The 23,433-nt window shown below is 41.8% G+C and overlaps 1 long non-coding RNA gene across 1 annotated transcript; it reads left to right on the plus strand.

Moving 5' to 3' along the window:
* Positions 1 to 7,191: 7,191 nt before the first annotated feature.
* Positions 7,192 to 22,959, plus strand: LOC122805324. The gene is made up of 3 exons (XR_006365352.1): positions 7,192 to 7,237; positions 22,731 to 22,778; positions 22,900 to 22,959. It is a non-coding gene; the product is annotated as an uncharacterized LOC122805324 (long non-coding RNA).
* Positions 22,960 to 23,433: the final 474 nt, after the last annotated feature.

A 23,433-nucleotide genomic window follows, 5' to 3' on the forward strand; every position in this document is an offset into this window, starting at 1 on the left:
GCCGACACCATTACATCAGTCTTTCTTGCCACACGATGCCCAAAGCAGAAGCAGTTCGCAAGTGCCGGTCGGCCAACTCCTGAAATTTTCATTTTCAAGTTTCAGATCCGAAGTCTTGAACTAAAAAGCTAAGTACCCCATTGTGTAAACTTTTTCTTGCTCCTTACCGATGTCAGTAAAAGTTGTTAATTGCATTACTTGTGGGAAGCAAATACCTCATAAGGATTTTCATTTGTACTGTATTCCTTGCCTAGGCCCTGACCATAACATACATTGCTGTCAGTTTTGTGCTTTATTTAATCAACGCACTGTCAAACGTCGGTACCTTTTTGCTTCTAAATATTTTGGCTCACGCTTTAATTATCCAGAAATGTCGTCTGTTAGCAATCAGACTACCGTAATACCTAAAAAATGCAAAGAAAAGGACAGGCCGTTGAGGTCCAAAACTGCCGACGATGCTTATCCTAAGCCAGTCGCCAGTTTGCCGGTACTCAGTGAGGCGCTTTTGCACCCCCTGATACCTGCTATTTCTGATTTGCAGGTTTCCACTGAGACCCATTTGGAGTCCGGTATGCCGCGAGGTGCTTCAGTTATGGAACCTGTCGATGTCTCTACCTTGAAAGGGTCTGGAGCCGCTGTGCAGGCAATGGCTTCTGAGGGTGTTTTCAGGCCTACAGATTTGTATATTAGACCAATGCCATCTTCAACACTCAGGACAAAATCTCGACCTATGCCTAAAAAACCGACGCCGGGCCACATGTGCAGGCCCCTATGCCTAAAAAACAAATGATCAAAATGGCTGAAGATTTAATTACTCTGATCAGGGGTAGCCAACCCCCCCCCCCCCCGCCCTTCTAAGAGGCCTAGGCAAGGCATTGATTATGAATCTTCTGAACAGGATTCTATTTCTTCTGACTCTTCTAATGAACAGGAATTGTCTATACCTACTTATGAAGGCTCAGGATGCAGAAGATTCCATTCCTTCTGCTTCTCCTCCTGAGGATTTTTCTTTCGGGGAAACTTTACATACCTTTAGGGAACATTTCCACTGTGAAAGTCAGGATTTCTCTGAATCTAAAAAGAGACTTGGGGATTTTCTTCTTCTTCCTCAGCTTAGGCCTTTGGCTAAATCTTCTGTTCTAAACATTGTTGATGATGTTTTTTCAGAATCTAGTATGGCTCCTGATTCTCTGCCTCCGGCTCCTTGTAAGCCAGACAGATACTGCAGGGTTCCTGACTCCCACAAATTCCTTTTCAAAAATCCTGTTGCAGACCCTGAAACCATTTCTCAGGGTCCCATGGGCATTAAGGCTTTTACAGCTAAAAATCCTACCCCTTCTGATAGAGATTCCAGGGCGCTGGATAGATGGGATAAAAAGGTTTACACTTCTGCAACCTTGGCAATCAGGGTTTTAAACTGTCAATTTCATATGGTAAAATATCAACAGCATATCATGGGACTGCTTAAACTGAAAATGATGATAATTTCTGACTTTGTGGAAAACAAAGATTTACAGGATTTATTACATTCAGCTGAACAAGTTGGAAAACATGCTTTGCAATGTGGTTTTGATTCTTTGGAGGCCTCTTGCAGGGCTGCTGTAATTGGGTGTGTGGTAAGAAGGCATGGTAGGCTCAAAGAGCAAAGTCTGCCTGATCATGTTAAAGCAAAATTGTTGGATGCTCCTTTACAACAGGACTGGTAATAAGGTTGAAGAAGTTTTAAAAAAAAGATGGAAGATAAAGCTAAATCTATGCAAACTGTCAAATATTTCTTACAAGTGCAACCTCCAAGATTTAATAGGCACTGGCCTACTAAGAACTGGTCCTTTCCAGTTCCTTCGAGAGCCACTCAAGTCAAACCCAGACATTCCAAAGGCTCCAGGTTTCAATCATAAGGGACTTTCAGAACAAAACAACGGGGTGCCTCCTCTTCCAAATCTGGAAACAAGAAGACACCTCCCTATGGTAAGCAGTCTCAATGACTTCCCTTTACACTTACCAAGCACTTAACTTTTAGCCGCCCCTTTGGGGGGAAAACTGGCTCTACATGCAAGAAACTGGCAACTTATAACCAAGGACAAATGGGTTTTAAATGTAGTATCCCAGGGATACAGATTTAATTTCCATACGGATGGCCAGCCCTGCCCCTAAATCAGTGGGCAGAGGCCCAGAAACAAGTACTTTCCCTCATGAGCATGGGAGCTATTCAACCAGTACCAGAAGAGGAAAAGGAACAAGGTTTCTATTCAAGACTTTTCCTAGTACCCAGAAAAGACGAATCATGGCATCCAATCCTGGACTTATCTACTCTGAACACCTTTCTGGACATTCCAAAATTCAGGATGCTAACTCTTCATCAGTTACTTCCTATGCTAGGCAAAGATGCCTGTTTGGCAACTCTAGATTTAAAAGAGGCTTACCTGCATATCCCAATCAGGGAATCTTGCAGAAGATACCTCCGCTTCATAGCAGGCTACTTGCATTACTAGTTCTCTGCACTGCCCTTTGGCTTATCTACTGCGCCCAGGGTCTTTACAAAGTGCCTGGCTCCAGTAATTGCGTTTTGCAGTCAAAGAAATATTCAAATATATCCATACCTGGACGATTGTCTAATTCAGGCAGAAAACCAGGACACTATTCTAAACCATATGGCGTTTGTAAAAAGGGTTCTAACTTGTCTGGGGTACACTACAAATGAAAAGAAATCACAACTGGTACCCTCTCAAAAAATTACATTCCTGGGTGAAAGCTTGAATACAACTGCCCAGATAGCTTTCCTTACACCAGAGAAGCATATTCATTTGGTAACTTACTTCAAACAGGTGGCCACAACAAACCCTGCTTTCTGCAAGGCAAATACTGCAAGCCTTGGGGTTCATGGCCTACTGCATTCTTTTAATTCCATATGCAAGACTGCATATGAGGAAACTTCAGTGGTACTTAAAACGTTTATGGAGGCAACATTGTCACAGCCTGGAAACTATGATTCTTATCATACTTGCAACTAGAGTTCCTATGGTGGGAAGAGGCCTGCCACCAAAACAAGGGACTGCCATTCACACCACCCCCTGCCGGCCAAGCCCTAACTACAGATGCACCAGACTATGCTTGGGGGGCACATCTGGCGGGGAAGTGCATTCAGGGCAAATGGAGCCCAAATCAAATACACCTTCATATCAATAAAAAAAAATGCTAGCTGTACAGAATGCACTGACAGCCTTCAAGGAATACTTTCTTCCAGGACAATTGATGATAAAGGCAGACAACACCACAGGTATGTGGTACATAAGCAGGGGGGTACACACTCCTACCCCCTTTGCAGACTAGCCATGGCATTGTGGAACACGGCTTTGACCTATCAAGTACAACTACAAGCTGAATTCCTGCCAGGAACACTGAATACTCTGGCAGACGAACTAAGCAGAAATCTCATGGACCTACACGAATGGAAACTGGAACCATGGATTTTCAACATTTTGACACGCAAATGAGGGAGCCCAGACATAGATCTTTTTGCCTCACCCCAGAACTGTCATTTGGACAAATTTTGCACAAGAACTCATCACAAAAAGCCTGGAAAGTGGATGCTCTATCCTTCAGCTGGAAAAACCTATCAGTCAATACCTTTCCCCCTCTGCCTCTGCTCTCCAAAGTTCTACTAAAAGTCAAACAGGACAAACCAAAAATGATTATGATTGCTCCAGACTTGCCTCGCCAACACTGGTACCCACTCCTGCGCAATGTGTCACACCTTCCACCGTGGCACCTGCCTCAGACACCTTACTTACTGTCTCAGCAGAACAACCAAATTATGCACCCTCTGCTACAAACATTGAATCTTGCAGTGTGGCTAATCACCAAAATTCACCCTTAGCATCCCTCAGCAAACCTGTGATGGATGTCATTTTGGAGTCGAGAAGGCCTAGTACTAGAAAATCTTATGGTGACAAATGGAAAAGATTCTGTGCCTGGAATCAATCTCAAGGGATAAGCACAGCAGTGCCCATCATTCCTCAGATTTTACAATACTTAACTGAGATAATTCCATGCCTCAGCCATTTCAGCTCATTACAATGCAGAACCTCCCCTCTACTCTCATCCTCTGCTAAAGCAGTATCTCAGAGGGGCCAAAACTTAAGACCACCCAGGAGAGCTCCAACCCGTGCCTGGGACCTCAATTTTGTATTGGAAAATCTCACCCTCCCTCCTTTCAAACTAGCTGCTACTGCAGACTTAAAATTTATCTCCTGGAAATCAGCTTTCCTTTTAGCAGTCACTTCAGCTAAAAGGATTTCCGAATTACAGGCTCTTATGGCAGTGGAGCCTTTCATCATTTTTCATGCGGACAAGGTATCTCTCAGGACCAATCCATCCTTCATGCCTAAGGTGGTATCCAGTGTGGCTCTTAATCAGACCATTCATTTGCCAACTTTCTTTCCCAATCCACAGAACAATGGGGAGCGGATTCTGCATTCATTGCATGTGTACAGACAAATTAGATTTTGCTTAAGCAGAACAAAATCTCAAAGAAAATCTGAACTGCTGGTGGCATTTGCTACAGGGGCAGAGGGAAAGACTATTTCAAAGCAAACCATTTACAAATGGATAAGCCATTGTATTCATTACTGATATTTGCACCATGGAAAAACTATCCCCCAGGGGATCAGATCACATTCCAGCAGGGCTGCATCTACTTCTGCAGCCTTTCCATTCCTACCAGGGACATTCTAGAAGCGGCTGCCTGGAGCTCAGTTCATACGTTCACCAAACATTACCATTTACCACTTTTCTCTAAATCCAGAGCTGGCTTTGCCACTGCTGTCTTGCATGGCCTTATAGCTGGTCCTAATGCTGTATAATTCCCTCCACCCAACCATTGCTTTGGGAACGTACCCAAATGTAATGACTGCAACAGTAAAACATGAAGAACATAATACAGTTGTGTACACTTACCATAAATGTAGATGTTCGAGTGTATTCACTGTTGCAGTCCTGGTTACCCTCCCTCCAGCCCCCTATTTTTCTTTGGCTATACCTCTACTTTCTTTCACTATGCTTAAAAGCCCTTTTGGTGTATTTGCTTTTGGGATTGGAGGTATATTTTTTATGTTTCTAATTTGATTTGCTCCCCATTTGGGGGGGCACCTGATATCTGGGGCAAGAAAAACTGATGTAATGGTGTCTGCTGCATGTTTTATACCCCTGACGACCTGACGTCATGGAAGAAGGGACAGCAAGCAACACAGGACCCAAGACTTTGTTAATCAGGCCGACTGTGGGCAACCTGCCAGCAGGTTACCCGAATGTAATGACTGCAACAGCGAATGCACTCGAACATCTACATTTATGGTAAGTGTACACAACTGTACTTTTTTCCGCTCTTTGAACCTGCAAGTACTTACAGTCTCAAATTTCTGTCTTGGAAGACTTTATTTTTGGCGGCCATTACTTCGACCAGATGCATTTCAGAAATTCTGGCTTTATCGATGAAGTCTCTATACCTAATTTTTCTTAAAGATAGTTATATTTCAAACTTATGTATCCTTTTTCCTGAAGATGTATCAGAATCTGACATTAACTAATCTGTCAGCCTTCCAGTTTTCTTCCCAAATTATACAAAGGTGAATATTTGTTGCATTCACTAGGCATAGGCAATTATGTTTCTACTTGCACAGAAGAAAGGACTTCAGAAAATCAGATCAGTTATTCATTTATTTTGTGCAAAAGAAATTGGGCAAGCCACTGTCAAGAGTTTCCCCTAGCCAGATGGCTCATTAATTGCATTTCTTTCATTTACGATAAATTTAATTTGCCCTTAACTAAGCAATTGCATGCTCATTCTACAAGATTGATCGCAGCTTCCTCAGCCTTTCATTCAGTCAAGAGTGTCCATGAATGATATTTGTACAGCAGCAGCTTGGACTTCACCTCACACCTTCATATGTCAATAGAAGCTAGACTTAGTTTCTAGAAGTAGAGCATCATTTGGCTTCTTGGTGCTCAAGAATATTCTTCAAGCCCACCCTGGGATTATAGTCCAGGAGACTCTGTCCCATCATTCGAAGATGGAATGAAACTTGACATCATCAGATAAAGAAGTTAAGTACTATAACATTCCACGTGTTGTCCATTTTCATTCCTCCTGCTCGACTTCCTACCCACCAACCCCCTTCTAAGGTTGTCTGAAGTGCAAGTGGATAGAGCCAGTCTTGTGTCTTTACCTTGCCTTTGAGTCCAGATATATCTTTGTGCTCCATTATCTGATATAGTTCTGCTTAATTTTTTTTCTATATTAATAAAGTGTTCGTCTTCTGCTATAATCCGCAAGCAGGATTTGAGGTAATGGGGTGGTGCATTCTGGGTAAGGGAGAAGCTCGAGTTCAAGGTTGCCACAGGCTGTTACAGTGGCAGAGTCGGATCCAAAACCATCAGTCGAGGAGGAATGAAAATGGACAACACAGATGGAATGTTATGGTAAGTACATAACTTATTTTTTTATATTCTTTGTAAGTTTTCCTCGAGGTTTTAAACAAAGTTGCTTGACCCCCATAAAAAAAAGTTAAGTTGAAAAGAGAAGAGCTCTTCTCCTGAAATGTCAGTGTGTTTGCACTTGTGATGAGTGCTGACATTTTAGTAGTGAACCCTGAAATATATTTTGCAAAAAAAAAAAAAAAAAAGTCATTTCTGAGGTAGCGTTAAGCATTTATAAACTTCATTTATACTTCAAGAGGTCAGAGATGTGAAGCTCATACAGGTAAATTGATTCTTTGTTGGAATGTTAAGCAGAAAATAGTACTTTTTAATGAAAACCTTTATAGTGTTGATCTGTAACATCACCAGGATGAATTTAGATGAACAGACTTACTAACACAGAACAGTTCATTTCATGTTAACCATTAAAAATAATTGTTTTTTTCAGTTGCATTTCATACAGATGAAGAAACTCCATGGTTTTTAACTACAGGAAGCTTGAATGTTATAAATGCTCTTTTAATTGATTGATATGTTTGTGAATAAGTTTTTTTCTTTGCGTGCAGTCTTCATCTTTCTGTAGTGAGCCTCTGAACAGATAAGAAATTCAGGATCAGTATGTGAAATGCATGCTTGGAAACTGTTCTGGATACTGCCTTAGAATTTGTATTTGAATTGTAAAAGTGCTGTTTTTTGTTTTTTTTTTTTATAACTTTTGTAGAGTTCTAGTGCAGACACCGGTTTAATTCGAAGCACCAGCTTGGTTTGTACCCATTTGCATGAGCGGGCTTGCATATATTGTAGCTTCTTTTTAAAGAGCGATTGGTTAATTGTTTGAGCCCACATGTATTTTATGCTGTTTGTTATTAGAAGAAACTTGCATGTTTTGCATTTTCTAAAGATGTTTTCATTGTGGACTACACAGTGGGATGACTTCTATTTTTTTTGCCTGTTTTTGTGTGTGTAATATGAGTTCTTATGTTGTTGAAAACAAAGCACGATAGTAGGTGTTTGTGGTGAATTTGGAGTGGTGGTGGGATACTCACTGTGTTGAAGGTTGTCTGATGATGAACCATGAAGCATGTGCTCCTAGATGTTGTTTCTTGCAGAAAATTTAACAGTGCTGTTATGGCATGCCATTTTCTTAAGGACAGTTTAATCAAATAGTTTGTATCTTGCTGATTTGGCAGGGAGTAGAGACTATAACATGAGTGCACAGTGAAAAAGATGTGTAGAACATGAATAGGAAAAGGGACAGCAGTTGCAATAGAAATTCAAGTTAAGTAAAATTCCGCCGCTTTTTTAATGTAAAGTCTGAACTGTTTTTTTCCCTTTTAACTGGATCCTTACCTTTCCTGAAACTTTGCTAATGTTCACATTGCAAGCAACTACAGACATACTTAATAATGAAATCTCCTAAAATATGACCATTTTGTAGTATTATCTTGCATGTTGCCCAAATTCGAAGGTGTGAGTAACTTAAGAGACAGGAAGTAGAGTGCTTGCTTACCAAAGTTTAAAAAAAAAATCCTGTTGTTGGATTTGACTTAACACTTAAACAAGAGTATTATGCTGTCTGGGATGCCAAGGGGGAGAATGCTGTCTGCTTTTCTTAGTAGATTAAGAATATGAAGATTGGCTGTGTGTGGTTTTTTTTTTGGCTGTGGAAAGGGAAACAGAAGGCACCTCAATGGATAATTGTTTTATTTTATAACAAAAAGTAGATCATCTATGTTAAATGAAGTGGAGTCTGCGCAGTAGCATTTGTATTTGTTGCCCAAGTTTAGAAATAACCTCATTTACGCCATCAATCCTGCGTGAAATCTGTTTAGGTGACCTTATTTGTTATACTTGTGTGTTAATCGTTTGTCATTCTGCCATATTTGCCAATAACATCAAGGGAGCACTTTGGTCACTTTCGTTGATCCGTAGTTAATATATTTTCAGCTCTATGACCTTCATATTGTTAACACAGATCTGCATATGCATGCAGTTTAGTGTAGTCAATGCAGCTGACTGTTTCAAAGACTTGGGTATCTCATTTTCCAAGGACCTTCTAGTTGACACTCTTGTGCAGTATATCTTAAAAGTAATAACTTATGGTGCTATGAATCTAATTTTTGTGTACCATTTATTCAAGGTCTTCAGATATTATCAGTTTAAAATATCTTGATAGTGTGTCATTGTCTATTTATTTGATGGCTTTTGTTATAAAGTAAGATACTCTGTATATATTCCCCAGAAAGGTCAATAGTATGAAAGTACTAAGTGATGTTATTAAAATCAGTGAATCTGTTTTATCTGTACTACAGATTTATCTGGGGAATTTAAATAAAGCTTTAAACAGATTCCACTGTGGGATTACGGATGCCAGCTTGATTTTACTGCACTGATGACTCCTTTTACATGCATAACAATCTGTCTCCACAAGAACATCAATAAAACTTAAGGTCAAGGCTAGAGTCTATGTCAGAGCAACCACACTGTGGAATTGTCTCCCTGGGGGGCGTGGTCAGTTTAGCAAATGTCTGACGTTAAATGCAGGCTCGATTCCCACTTGTTCTTTGGCTGGACAGTAGTCTCTGTAACAGTCCTTATTAGGGCGGACAGTCTGCAGCTTGAACTTAAAACTTGAGGCTGCTGCATTGAAGAACATATTTTCAAAACAGCGTCTCCATTACATTATTAACAGTAAAATCTGTCATTTCAAGCTAGCTCTGCAAAAGCTGACTTGGCAACAGACTGTACTATTCAGTCTAAATTTTATCTTGAACAGAGGCAAGTGAGTTTTATTAGTAATGCTTGCTGTCTGTATTACTATACGCTAGTTATCCTTAAAAGAAATTCCTGTCAGCAGTTTTTTATAATTTTGACAATGCACTTAATGGCATGTAAACTTAAAACTGTTGAAAAGCATTTTATAGATAAATAGACTTGAAAATTAATGTGTCAGGTTATAAACTCTAACTATAGTATATAAGGTTTAATATCCCATGTGTGCCTTTGAAGTGCTTGCCTCTTGCAAGCTTCAGAGGATCGATGGTCAACTGGCGCTTCTTCATTGCTAGGCAGATAATTACCCACCTAGAAAAAAACTTTCACAAATCTTTATTAATACAACGGTATTTCTTGACAAAACTTTCTTTTATCTAGGTAGTATTTTTTAATGGGCTGTTAAAAGAGATGTTTGTCAGAAGTGGGGTTTTTTTTCATTAAATTTGTTTTAAGAAAACCTGTTAAAGTTTTTTCTCAAGTGATTTTTACAGAATTGTTTACTTTTTTTAATAAGGACTTGTACAAATGTTTTTGGAGATTTCACTGTATATTTTTTCTGTACTCTGAGTTTTTCTCTATCGGGATGTTTGCAGACTCTGTCAGGCTCTACTACCCTTGATTCACTCTCCTTCCTTGGCTAAACATGGAGAGGCTACAGTCTCTTTGGTCCCATTTGCCATCATGCACAAGAAGAATAAATATTCCATTGAACCTTTGCAAGTTAAGCAGACTTCTTCCCTTCCTCAGCCACTGATGAGTGACTCTTCTGTGGTCATATCTGGTTCCGCAGACCACACATCTTTTCCCTGGGTCCCTCTAGTGTAACTCCTTGGGAGGCCACTAAAGGGGTGGGGATTATATGGCTTCTGGATTGTCCTCTGTGAGCAAGGGAGAAACACTTGTCTGTCTCAGAGGAAGGCACACTTGTTGCTGAACCTCACAACTAGGCAAATGTCTACTTGTTAGACTTTAAAAAATTAAAGGCTTAAATAAAGCCCTTCTTAGTAAAGTCTGATTTCTCACTGAGTTTGTTTTTTTAAACTCCTTTTGACAAATATTCTCATTCTGAAGATCCGGCAATTGGTTTGGAGAAGATTTCATCTATTAATCCTTCTCGGGCAGATCAGTTTGATTCTGAAGAATTTGAATTTTTCTGCCCCCCCCAAGATTTACCTATCTTTTTTCTGAGACAGTTTCCAAAATGAAAACATTATTTAAATGGGAACAGAATGAAATTACAGTTTCTCAGCAGAAGTATTAGAATTTATAAAAAATGGAAGTTATTAAGCAGATCCTAATGTTTAACCAGGATTAGAAGATTTTGTCCACTCTGGTGCATACTGTCTCTGCTCCGACAGCAGTGTTTCCCCTCTCGGCACAGTTGACCCTTGCTGCATCGGCTCCAGTGAAGCCAATACTCTCTCAGAGCAGTGCTTGGCCCTTCCATACCTTGGTACCTAGCCCGGCGCCTATTATTTTGCTGGCGCTGTCTATGTCCATGGCTCTGGCTGCTTCCAATTCTCTTGGAGCTCCTCACCTGAAGGTGGGCTCCTCAGGGCAGGGTGTGACCCCGGTTCTGAGGTTGTCCCTCCCGGTTCTAGGCTTCCATCCCTCCTTGGGTGGACCTGCTGTGTCTGGGTGGTGGAGAGAGTCCTTCACTCCGAAGGCTCACAGCAACAGTGACATTAGTATCAGAACCCCCCCCCCCAGCATGTACCTCTCTCAACCCTCTGTTTTGGGACCCTGGGCACGGGAGTCACAAGAACCTTCTTTGAAGGGAACCCCTTCTTCAGAGTCTTCCTCAGAAGATCCCGCTGGGGGAGCCACCCCGGAAGAAATGGTGCAAGAGGAAGCACCTTGATTCCCCGGAGGAATCCATCACCGAAGACATTTGATTATGATGAGGGGGAAGGGTCACCACAGTCTCCCATGGACGACATCTCATTCGGAGACATTCTCGAAATCCTCAAGCAGCAGGGAGCCTGGAAGTCCTCTAACCCCCCTTCTGAGGAATCTGTGTTCTTGCAGGGCTTCCGTGCCCGGACATCTACTTCCTGGGTGACTCCACTGGCAGATGACCTTATTAAACTCCTTTGTGCAGTGTGCCTGGAAGGCCCCGGACAATGTAGAACCTGTCACTCTGAGGCCAGACAAAATTTTATCTACACCTGAAGACCAGCCCCACTGGTCCAAGCAGTTGACAGTTGATTCTACGGTCGTGGCGGTGGCCACCAAGAGGGAACTGGCAGAAGATAGTTCCACTGTCCATCCTCCAAACAAGGTGTCCTGGACCATGGATAGACTAGGGAAGTGGACCTATGCTTCAGCGACCTTCTCTATTTGGTTGCTGAACTATCTGACACACTTTACTCGCCTCCAAAGAGGCTTAATCTCCAAAATGTCTTCCTCTTTGGTGGGGGTACTGCCTGATGAGGTGCGTGATACTGCCGCCTCGCAGCTAGCTACCCTTGAATCCATCTCAAACTCTTCTATGCATTTGATATCTCACACTACTGAGGGAGCATCTGGAGCTTCCGCATCAGGCATTGTCATGAGACGTAATGCTTGAATGTGGTTGTGTGACTTTGCAGACCCCTTTAAATCTTCTTTCATCAATGCACTTGTCGATGAATCTGCACTTTTTGGACTCGACGTACGAGACAAATTTGCATGTAGTGAGAAAGACTGAAAGACCTTGTCTGCTCTGGGCATATGCTTTTCCATCCTCCAGAGGTCCTACTCCAGGAACCAGAAGGGAGGAAAAATGTGGTTCAAGAAATCCCAAGGATCTTTTCCTGACACTCAGGGTGAACAATCCCCCTGGGGCAGAGGGGGTTAACTCATATGGAAGATGCCCCTTTCAGGGTAGAGGGGGTCCATGTAACCAGGGTACTACAGATTCTTTTTCCGGCAGACCCTGCCAGTGCTCCTGAGCAGTGGCCTGATTGCTTTCCTCTGGAAGCAGTCATGGATCGTTTTTCTCTGCATCTACCAACCTAGCATCTTATTACTGCCGATGTTAGGGTGCAGAGAATAATATCCAGAGGCTACCAAATACCATTCGATTTAACTCCCAGACCTGTCAAACGAATCCCCAATGTACCACCCAATCAGAGGGAATTAGCAGCCTTAGAAATAGAAAAGCTGCTAAGGAAAAGTCATCCAACCAGTCTCACCAGACCAGACAGGATCTGGGTTTTACTCAAGGTTCTTTTTAGTGCCAAAAAAGACGGGGGACTGGAGACCAATCCTGGATCTCAGTCTACTGAACAAATTTATCAAACCTCAAAAATTCCGGATGGTCACTGTACAGTCCATTATTCCCTTCCTAGGGAGGGACAACTAGATGTGCTCTATAGACCTCCAGGACATGTACTAGTACTACCACATAAAGATGAATTACCACTCCCAGAGGTTTTTCCGCTTCCTGCTGGGGGCCAATCAGTACCAGTTCAGGACACTGCCATTCGGTCTCTCGACAGCCTCCTGAGTGTTCACCAAACGTATGGCAGTTGTGGTAGCTCATCTTCGACTACACGGATTCGAGGTGTTTCCCTATCTAGATGATTGGCTCCTTACCGCTCCAACCAAGAATCTCCTAGTCCGCAACCTCTCTTGCACTCAAGGTCTCGCTCTCCGCTTGGGGATTTCAATCAACAAGGACAAATCTCAAATGTCCCTAATGAAGACACTGGAATCTGTTGGAGCGGTCTTCGACACAACATCCTGTCAAGCTTCTCTCCCCCCCTCACAGGCTTTCGAAAATAAGACACCAAGTCCAAGACCATCTTCCTCAGACCTATGTACCAGCACGTCTTGTACTGGAACTCATAGGCTCCATGGCGGCTGCCATTACGTGAGTACCACTGGCGAGACTGCACATGAGAATCCTACAGTGGCTCCTTTCTGCACAGTGGTCGTTGCTAACTCACCCACATAATACGTCTCACAAACCATTGCAAGGAAGAAATGTTATGGTGGATGAACCAAAAAACGAATCTTTGGTGTCGACCATTCTGTCTTCCCCAGCCCACAGCCACGGTGACCACTGACACTTCCATGTTAGGGTGGGGGGTATTTCCAGGCAAAGGCTGTCCAAGGCACCTGGTCCGCCATGGAGGCCAGTTTGCACATAAATGTCCTGGAACTGAGGGCAGTTCTCTTAGCGTTGCAAGCGTTCCATGCATCCCTACCCTCTGGGACCATTGCAATTCAGTCAGACAACATGTCAGTCGTCTGGTATATCAACAAGCAAGGCGGAACCATGACTTACCACCTGTGTGGGGAAGCCATGAGGATTTGGCACTGGGTGATAGCTTCCAACCGCTTCTTTATAGCAATGCACATTCTCGGGAGTTCCAGTCTTATTGCGGACAACCTGAGCAGGAACATCCTGATGCCTCATGAGTGGTCCCTCAACCCTGTAACAGCAGATCAGATCTTCCAACGCTGGGGCAAGCCTTGCTTCCCCCCTAAATTACAAATGCAGAAGCTACTTTGCCCTGATCCCCCCTCAAAGGGAACCACCGAGGGATGCTCTAATGCACAATTGGCCCCCGGGGTCTTCTGTATGCCTTTCCCCCATTTTCCCTCATTCCAAAATTTCTCCAGAAAGCTCAGAGGTTGAGAAGCAAAGTGATCCTCATTGCCCCCTACTGGCCCCGTCAAGTCTGGTTTCCGTTTCTATGGCCTCATCTGATTCACAGCCCGTGGAGCCTGGATTATTTCCAAGACCTGTTATCTCATCCTCAGGGACTGATACATCTGAACCTGCACAGTCTCAAGTTCACAGCTTGGTTCCTCCATTTCCATTGATTGCCAGGCTGCCTGACATCCCATCTCCTGTTCGTGAAATTCTTATGGCTTCACACAAACCTTCAACCAGGAGAGTTTATTCTAGTAAATTGGCTAGGTTCTCTATTTGGGCCAAATATCAGAACTTAGACCCTTTCTCTATGCCTATTCAAAAGATCCTACAATACCGGGCTACTCTTACATGCAGGAGCCTCAGCATCGACGATTACTGTACATTTAGCAGCTATCACCACTTTTCATAATTGTCTTGATAATTCTTCAGTTAGTGTCGCACCGCCTATGCAAGACCTTTTTGAAAGGAGTATTACGTTAAACATTCAGTCAAGCTTCCCTTAGAACCCTAGGACTTGACTTTGGTACTTCAGTTTCTCACAGGTTCTCCTTTCAAGCTCTTTGATTCATGTGATTTAAAGTTTTTGTCATGGAAAAACTTACTTCTAATAGCACTTACTTCAGCGAGAAGAGTATCTGAACTGCAGGCCTTGAGTGTCAAGAGACCTTAATTGATCTTCCACACGGATAGGGTGTCCCTTCGTACTAACCCTTCTTTCTTGCCCAAGGTCATTTCTGGCTTTTCCATTAACCAATCTATTGACCTGCCGGTTTTCTTCCCTCAGCATTCTAATAGAGGGGAGTACCTTTTGCACACCCTTGATGTGCATCGGCAGCTTCATTGTTATTTGGACAGGACCAAATCTTTCAGGAAAACAAATCAGTTGTTTGTGGCCTTTGCAGGACCCAGATTGGGTAAACCTGTTTCCAAAGTGACTTTATCCTCCTGGCTTAGAAACGTCATTACCTTTATCTACCAACAGAATAAGCTATCCTTACCTTCGAGAATAAAGGCTCGTTCTACCCGATGTGTGGTTACTTTTGTACATTTCATTCCAGAGCCTCTTTGGATGATATCTGCACAGCAGCCACTTGGGCAAGACCTCATACCTTTATCTCTCATTACAAACTGGATTTGATCTCCAGGGGACGAGCATCTTTTGGTTCTATGGTGCTCAGGAATATCCTTCCTTAGGGCCATCCAGGACTCAAGTAGCTGGGGACTCAGTCCTATTTGTAATGAATAAACAAAGGTTTACAACATCAGATAAAGAAGTTATGTCTTACCATAATGTTCCATCTGTGTTGTAGATCTTTGTTCATTTATTACTTCTCGCCCTTCTTCCCCCTACCTGGACTCCAGGTGGACTTTAAGAACTCCTGGTTAGGGTATTTGCTCAGACAGAGCCTTCTAGTATTTGTTCTGTTACTACATCTATTATCTAGGGGTGGGCAAACTCAGTCTGGAGTAACTAGGAGAGGGGAATTATGGGTAGGTCTTAACTGAGAGTTTTTGCCTGGCGCGATCTTGGAAATGGCCATATCGGTTCCGAGGATGGAATGCAGGTCCTATTTTTAATGAATGAACAAAGATCTACAACACAGATGGAACATTCTGGTAAGACACAACTTCTTTTTCATTTCTTCTGTTGCACAGGTCACTACTCTGTTTACTCTGTATGTGTGTATAATTCTTATTCCAATGGCCACTGGCACTGTTTTGAGGAGGTTTGTAGGGCTGCATTTTCAGAGTCTCCCAGATGATAAAATGAGATTTTAAATTTGCCCTTGGATTTAGTGTTTGGACATTTTCCAAGGAGTTTTCTATATCTTCATCCAGTTTGGTCAAAAAGCAGAAGCAGGTAGACCGATGTTTAAGAAGAAATGGCAAGGGCATTCCAGAAAGAATACTCAAACCTCCCAAAATGAAGGACAGGCCCAAGTCTGAATGAATGACTATTCAAGAGTCCTTGCGCTTTCCTCCCACCTCTGGCCCTTTTTGCTTCCAGAAGGTCTGAATCTCCATTTTTACTCTTTGGCAACAGTTTCAGACAAATGAATTCTGAAAATAATTCATTAAGTTTACAGATGGCAGTGGGAGGAAATATGTTCTTATCATGGGGTGGGGGGGTCATTCCTCATCCTCTAAATCCAGACTCTGTTGTTTCCACTGCTGCTTCATCCCAAGCTGTTCCAAGGACTGATAGTACCAGTTCCTCCTTCCCAGTTCCTCCTTTCCAGGTGGACAAAGGTTATTCATAGATGTTCCTAGTTTCAAAGAAAGAAAATGCTCTTGGACCAGCTCTGGATCTTTCTTTCCTAAACCTGATTGTGATAGTGCCCAAATTCAGAATGATGTGACGTCACAACCAGTTACCTGTTCTTTTTACACGCTTCCTGGTAACACTAGACCTAAATGCTAGTCACCTCCCTATTTATCCAGACTTAAGATGTTTAAGGTGTTGTATGTCTGGATCACATAATCAGTTTTCTGCCTTACCCTTTGGACTATCCACTGCACCAACTGTGTTCACGAAGAGTCTAATTCCAGTTACAGCTGTTTGCAGGCTACAGGGTATCCACATTTTTACATATTTAGACTACTTGCTTATCTTTGCATAGTCTTTTTCAGTGTCATCTTTCTTTTGGGTAAGAAATATCTGGGATTGCAGCAGAACATTCAAAAGTCTTTCTTTGAATCCTTCACAAGATTGTGTTACTGGGAGATTAGAAAAACACCTCAGCTCAAAGTGCTTTTCTTGTACTGAAAAAAATAAGAGGTATATCTTGGTCTATGTGTGTGGTTTTCCACTCAGATTTCAATCACTGTAATGGAGTGCACCAGGATTTTGGGATCTCCTGATATCTGTGATCCTCCGCATACTCTTGGCAAGACTGCACAAGGATGATACAGCGGTATCTGAAATGTCTTTGTCTTTTCAAATCCCAGTGCTGGGGTTTGTCAGAAGAGAAATCATTTGGTGGAGATAACCCTAAATTCAGTTATTCCAGTCTCCTTCCCTGCTCCAAAGGAGTCGGTCTCCACAGATGCCTCAGACTTTACTTGAGTAGCAGTTTTAGGAGGATAAAAGTGCAGGGGGTATGGGATGCCAAAGACAGATGCAAGCACATAAATATGAAGGAGTTGTTTGCCCTGATAAATGCCTTGACAGATGATACCATAGAGATGTGGTGGTACATGAATAAGTGAAGGGAAATAGGTTGCACTCCTTTCTAGACTAGCCATGATAGCTTGGGATATAGCTTCACAGCACAAGCTCACTCTGCAGGCAGCCTACATTCTGTCAGAGCAAAATTGTGTGGTAGAGAAGCAGAGGAAGACCAGGACAGATACCCGCAAATGGGAACTAGATCAGGGTTTTTTTTTTCCAAGATTTGATCCATATGTGGGGAGCTTCTCAAGTACACCTCTTTGCCTCCTCTCTGAAATTTCGACTGGCACGATTCTGTTCCAGGACCCTATGCAAGAAGGCCTGGAAGATGGATGCCGTTTCTTTTTCTTCTTTGGAATATTCCTTTATGCTTTCCTACGCTTTCCACTAAATAACCAGGGCACTTCTAGAGATGTAGGAGGAGTCCCCTGAGATCATTGTAGTGACTGCCTTCTGGCCCAGGCAACTGTGGTTCTTCCTTTGTTTGGAAAAGGCCAGGGGCAATTACCACAAGCTTCCTCACAGACTGGATCTACTTGCCCAAGAACAATGGTGTTTGTTGCACCCCAATATCATTCAAATTCAATGGACTGCCTCGATGATAGTGTCTTAATTCCTTTTAGGCAGCTGTTAACTGAGGATGTGCAGCAGATACTAATGGAGGGGAGGCAAGAAAATCTGCCTCTAGAAAGTCTTAAATTATCAAATGGAAAAGGTTTTGTAATTCATGCCAGCAACATAACTAGCACCCATTCTGGGCTTAGTTCTCTGATATTACAATATTTGCGTTCATTGCTATTCTATGGCCTTTCTTATTGTTGGTGCAGATTTCATTTATCAGCCATTTCAGCATGTCTGCCCATGGGTGGCCCTCTTTCATGACAAAATGTTTTTGAAAGGGCTTTTGCATAAGAGTCCTCCAAGAAAACCAGTGGCCCCTCCTTGGGATCTTAATTTTGTGTTAGTAAAGCTAAATCTTGCTCCATTTCGACATGCTAATTTGGCTGAGTTGGGGTTCTTAATATGGAAAACTGTTTTACTGATTGCTCTGCCATCTGCAATAAGGATATCAGACTTGCAAGCTCTTATGGAGAGTCACCCCTATCATTTTCCATAGGGGCAGAGTTTCTTAGAGAACTAATCCTATTGTGCATGAAGTGTTATCAGGGTTTACTTTAAGCCAAACTATCTATCTCCCCCATGTCCTGACTGAAATTACTTTTCCAGTATTCCTGTCAAATGGGTTTTCACCACTGATATCGTGCAGGCCTACCAAAGCTTTACCTTCCTTAGGTTGTATGCCCATCATATGGCCTTAGTTCATATGCATTGGTGTATAAAGATTGACATACAAGCATGAAACACCAGACTTATCGACTCCAGCCCAAGGGCAGGTTGTGCATCAATTGGACTGTTCACTGTTTGATCATTGGTACCTTTGCTTCATTCGTTTTATCCATAGAGGTGCCTCTGTGAGGAACCTTCCTTTTTACCTTAAGATTTTTTGTTTGAAAGTTATAGATGTCATTGGACCTGACAAATCAGAAGAATGGATTGCTGCTCTACCTGAATCTTTCATCTCTCAACTTGACAGTATGGATAATAGGATTTTATTCCCTCAAAGACATCTTTTCTATGAAGAGGTTATACAAGAGGCTACGAGACCCACTACTATAAAATCTTACAGTGCACAGTGGAAGTGATTTTCTTTCTCATGCTGCAAACAGAGTCGGGATCCACTCTTAGCACAAGTCCCTATGGTTCTGCAATACCTCTGCGAACCTCTTTGCTCAAGGCTTAGCCTATTCTTTCATAAAAGTTAATTTGTCTTTCATCAGTGCTGGTGGTCTCCTTAGCCACCCACTTATGGCTAGGCTAGAGGTCAAGCTTTTCCTCAGAGAATTTCTGTATCTTAACCCCTCCCCCCAAGGAAACACATCTCTTCCTCCCTTGGGATCTTAATTTTGTGTTTGAAAAGCTTTCTGTGCCTCCCTTTGAGACAGCTACTTCTGCTTCTTTAAAATTCTTTACTTGGAAAACCATCCTCCACTGGTCCCTCACCTCTGACAGGAGAATTTCTGTGCTAAAAGCTCTCATGGCCATTCCCCTTTCTTATTTTTCACATAGTGGCTGTCAGGGCTAACCCATCCTTCATGCCTAAGGTAGTGAATGAGCTCTCTCTCAGTTAGGCTATTCATCTTCCCACCTTCTTTCCAGTCCCAGAACTGGAGAGAAAGGATCTTGCATTCTTAGACATTCACAGGCAGCTTCTGTTTTACCTGAACAAAACTAAAGCCTTCAGAAAGATTGACCAGTTTTTATGCATCTTATGTCCTATAAGCTTTTACCCAACTATTATAACCTGGATTTCAAATGCTATCTATTTCTGCTGCTCACTCTATGGCAAGACCTGCCTTCCTGCCCTAAAGCACATTCTACTAGGGCAGTCGTTCATTAGTGTCTTTCTACAAAGGAATAGATTCTGGCTGTTTTGGAGGTGTCTACTTGGTCCTCTGTACACACTTTTATCAAACAATGCAAAATTCATGCCTTCTCCAGGTCCAGGGCAGCATTTGCTTGGTCATACCTCTCTGGACTACTGGACAACTCCTCTTCTCAATGGCCAACCACCCTTGCCTCCTCTTTTAGCTCTGGGAATCGCCCATTTATCAGGAATACTGCAAAAGTAATTTTATTCAAGACATATTGCAGTTGTGTAAGAAGTCACCATAACAGTAGATCCCACTGATAACTGTTGAAGTATTCCATCCTACCCTCTGTCCCCTCTTCTCTATCTCACCTCCATCTTCAGTTGTCTCTCCTCCTTTGCTCACTTACATGGGTACGGGGGAGGTTTTCTTACCAATTCAAGCTACACCCTCCTGGCTGACCAATCTCCTTTGTCAGTAGTGTTCAGGCCTCTTCTGCTTTAAGGATCCGTGCTTGTACATTCATCTTTATGCCCTAATACATACGAGCTGAGGTCATGTGATGAACATACGACCTAAGGAAGGTGAAGCTTTGGCACCCTGACTAGACTTCAGTATTGACAACCCATTTGTCAGGAATACAACAGTGATCAGTAGAAGATCAGTAGAAGATCTACTGTTGTAAGTTATTACACAACTGTACTTTTTCTTTCCTGAACTTAAAAATTAGGGAGAGAGGGTCCTCCATACCTTGGATGTCAGACAACTCAAGTACTATTTTGACAGAACTACATATTTCAGATATTCTGATCAATTGATCATTTTGTATCAACAAGGGGCAACCTGCGTCAAAACAGACTCTCTTCAAAAGATGTCCTAAAACTTATTCACTTTTGCTGTACTCACCATACCATATCTATTCCAGGCAGGGTTAAGGATCACTCTGCCAAGACCTTGCCTTCATTTATGGCTTTTTGAAAAGCATTGGATTCTAGAAATATTCTAGAAGCTACTACTCGCTCCCCTGTATATGCATCTACAGAGCAGTATAAGCTTGATTTCTTTCATAAGTCCAGATCAGAATTTGCTAGACCATTCTTTAGGGGATCCTAAACTCTGCTTCAGCTTCCCAAATGTAGTTGGATATAGTAATTTACCCATATAGCTAAGGCTAGTGTAGGAGTGATCAATATGAAGAAAATAGTACAGGTGTGTAGGTTGAACTTACCTTAACAGTACCTGCTCCCTCCCACCACCCCTCTTGTTTTTTGGTGTTATTTTTTGCAAAGGTGTGGACATTGTTCCTAGCTTTCTTTCCAGGGCTCAGCCTCCTCCCTTTTGACAGGAAAGTTCTGAAGGGCTTTGCTTCCATACTTGTCTTTTAGTTAGCTTAAGCCTTTGAAGCTGGCTGGTTGTTAAATCCTTGGCAGGATATAACCCATGTATCTTAGACTACTGCAGCAGTGATCATTCAGACATCTACTATTCTGGTAAGTTTAGTTGTAAAACTGTGCTTTACTGGTAAAGTTCTGCATAGAATAGTGCCTTCAACACTAGTTGAATTCTGGGAGTGAGAAAAAAAAATTTTCTGCTCCAGGTTTTGTGCTTCAGTTCTTTTGCAGTTGTTGATATTCAAATTTTGATTCCATAGTTTTATGTTTTGCTTAAAGTTGCATTCTAGTGCCTATTTCCATGTTCTTTGTGTCTGCCTCATTCCCCACTAAATCATTAAGCTAAAGTTTCTGACATTCTGACTTGCATCTCATTGAAGTTGCATTCCAGTGCCCCCCCCCCCAATATTACACTGAAGTTTTTCTGAAAGAGCTCCAATATTACCTTTATTTAAGTGGAGCCCTGTCTATCCAGCTTGCTATATCCAGCTCAGAGCTTCTTCCACCTAGGGTCTTTTATGAAAATCTTTTAGAGATGTGGAAAGCCCTGAAGTGAAAGTAACAAGCGTTTCATCAAGAACAAAAGGAAAAAAAACTTTATTTCATGCACTTATAGTGACCTGTGTTGGAATATTTCTGTGTTGCTTTTTTTCATGTTTTTTGCATTTTTTAGTTTGTTCTGGGAACATAGTCTTGTAGCTCAATTTGCAGTTGTGGAAAGATTGTGATTCTACATAATACGTATATCTCAAGTAGAGCACTTATTACTGCATTTTTTACTTAAACAGTGGTGGTCATCATATTGATCATTTTCTGGGTTTGCCATTTTTGATGTATTGTGTGCACTGCTAGAGGTGGTGGGAGAGCAGCAGGATGAATAGATTAACTAGGATAGTCTTTATTGTAGTGGGTAGAGGTCTTGAGAACAACTGGAATATACTTGAGAAAAAAACTGCAATGGAATGAATTGTTTGACCTATGAGTCACTGTCCTACACATAGATTGAAGTAGAACATCACTAAAAATATTTGGTTTAATACAGAAGAGTTGTTCCAACTCATTTGAAAAAAAAAATAATTTCAGAATATGTGATGTTTTGCAGCACTCCTCTGTCTTTTAAGGACTTTTATCTGTGGGTATTGGTGTATTTATTCCTTTGCTTAAGGTGCTTATTTTGTGTTAGACATGAGGGCTTATATTCACTGCAGATATTTTGCAAGAGGTTAGCTGATAGTTTGTTATCCTCTTAGGAAAACATTGTACATTGGTCAGAACTGATGAAAACTTTTAGTATTCTTGGAATGCGTAAAAGACAATCTATCGATCTGATAGGAGAGCTGCAAGGCAAAGGAGAGAGGAACATAAAATATTGATATTCATGTGGTGGTCAGCTGCCAAACTGCAACAGAACATTCACGATCCAGGTAGAATGGAGATTGCTGGAAGTTGAGTTGCTTTGCCAGAAGGATATAGAATCCTTCATAAGGAACATTATCTTGTTGAGACCAGGGCGTTGTTTGTCATGCACAAATGTATGCACTGACTCTCAGAAGTGTGTTTTTGTGCATTACATGCTTCTCATGCAGCTGAAATTAGGGATGTAAGGAAAGTACAATAAAAGATGTGTAGACTCCACTTCAGTGTGATGACCTCATAGCTGTTGAGTCTAGCTCCCCCACCACAAAGTGAGACAAAGGACCTAAAGTCTGACATATTGGCAAAGAAATTAGATGTTTTACAGAGAAGTGGATGAAAAATTGTCATTTCACGGTACTACATTGGCTTTTAAATGTGATGTATCATTTTCCAAAAGATTGTTTTTTTTGTTTTTGTAATCCTAGGTTTCATTGTGTGATGATGGACTATACAGCTCCTATAGTTTGCATATTGTAAGTGTTATAAGACTACTTTCATTAACTTCTTAGCCTTTGCAACTACATCTTCCACATAGCCTTATAGTGAAAGAATAATTTTCTAACTTTATTTCTGTTTTTATTTGCACATCTACAGCCATCTGAGCACAGCTTTTCTTCATCATGGTGCAGTTCAGGGCACAGCAGTCCTGTGGTGAGCATCTTTTCTTGCATGGTGTGTAGTAGAGATAAGTGTTCGATTAACGTAAACAACTCGCACTATGGTGCTTGTAGTACTTTCTTTCTGCTTTATTGACATGGAGGTAAGGCAGTTGAGTGAAGTACAATACTTGATGGATGATATCTTTAGCACTCGCCACGTGAATTGTTTTTGCTTTTACACAGTGGTATCTCCCATTGAATGTAATAGGTGAAGGTTAAGTGCATGTAGAACAATATGTTTACAGGTTGCAAGGTGGTTCATAGAGTACTTTGTCAACAGACAGATTTTGCCACTATTTAATTTGTAACTGAATCTTCACGAGTACTAATTGCTTCTTTCTTTCATTTAGAGTGGCACCTAATACTGTGGACATAGAATTCCCATGTGGTGTTACAAAAACAATATTATTTCCCTTATTTATTAAAGTTTCCAGGAGATAGTTAAATTTGAGATGTGAAGTTGTTCTAT

Source organism: Protopterus annectens, chromosome 6.part1 (genome assembly GCF_019279795.1).
Source record: "Protopterus annectens isolate FY-2018-M chromosome 6.part1, PAN1.0, whole genome shotgun sequence".
NCBI lineage: Eukaryota > Metazoa > Chordata > Ceratodontiformes > Protopteridae > Protopterus > Protopterus annectens.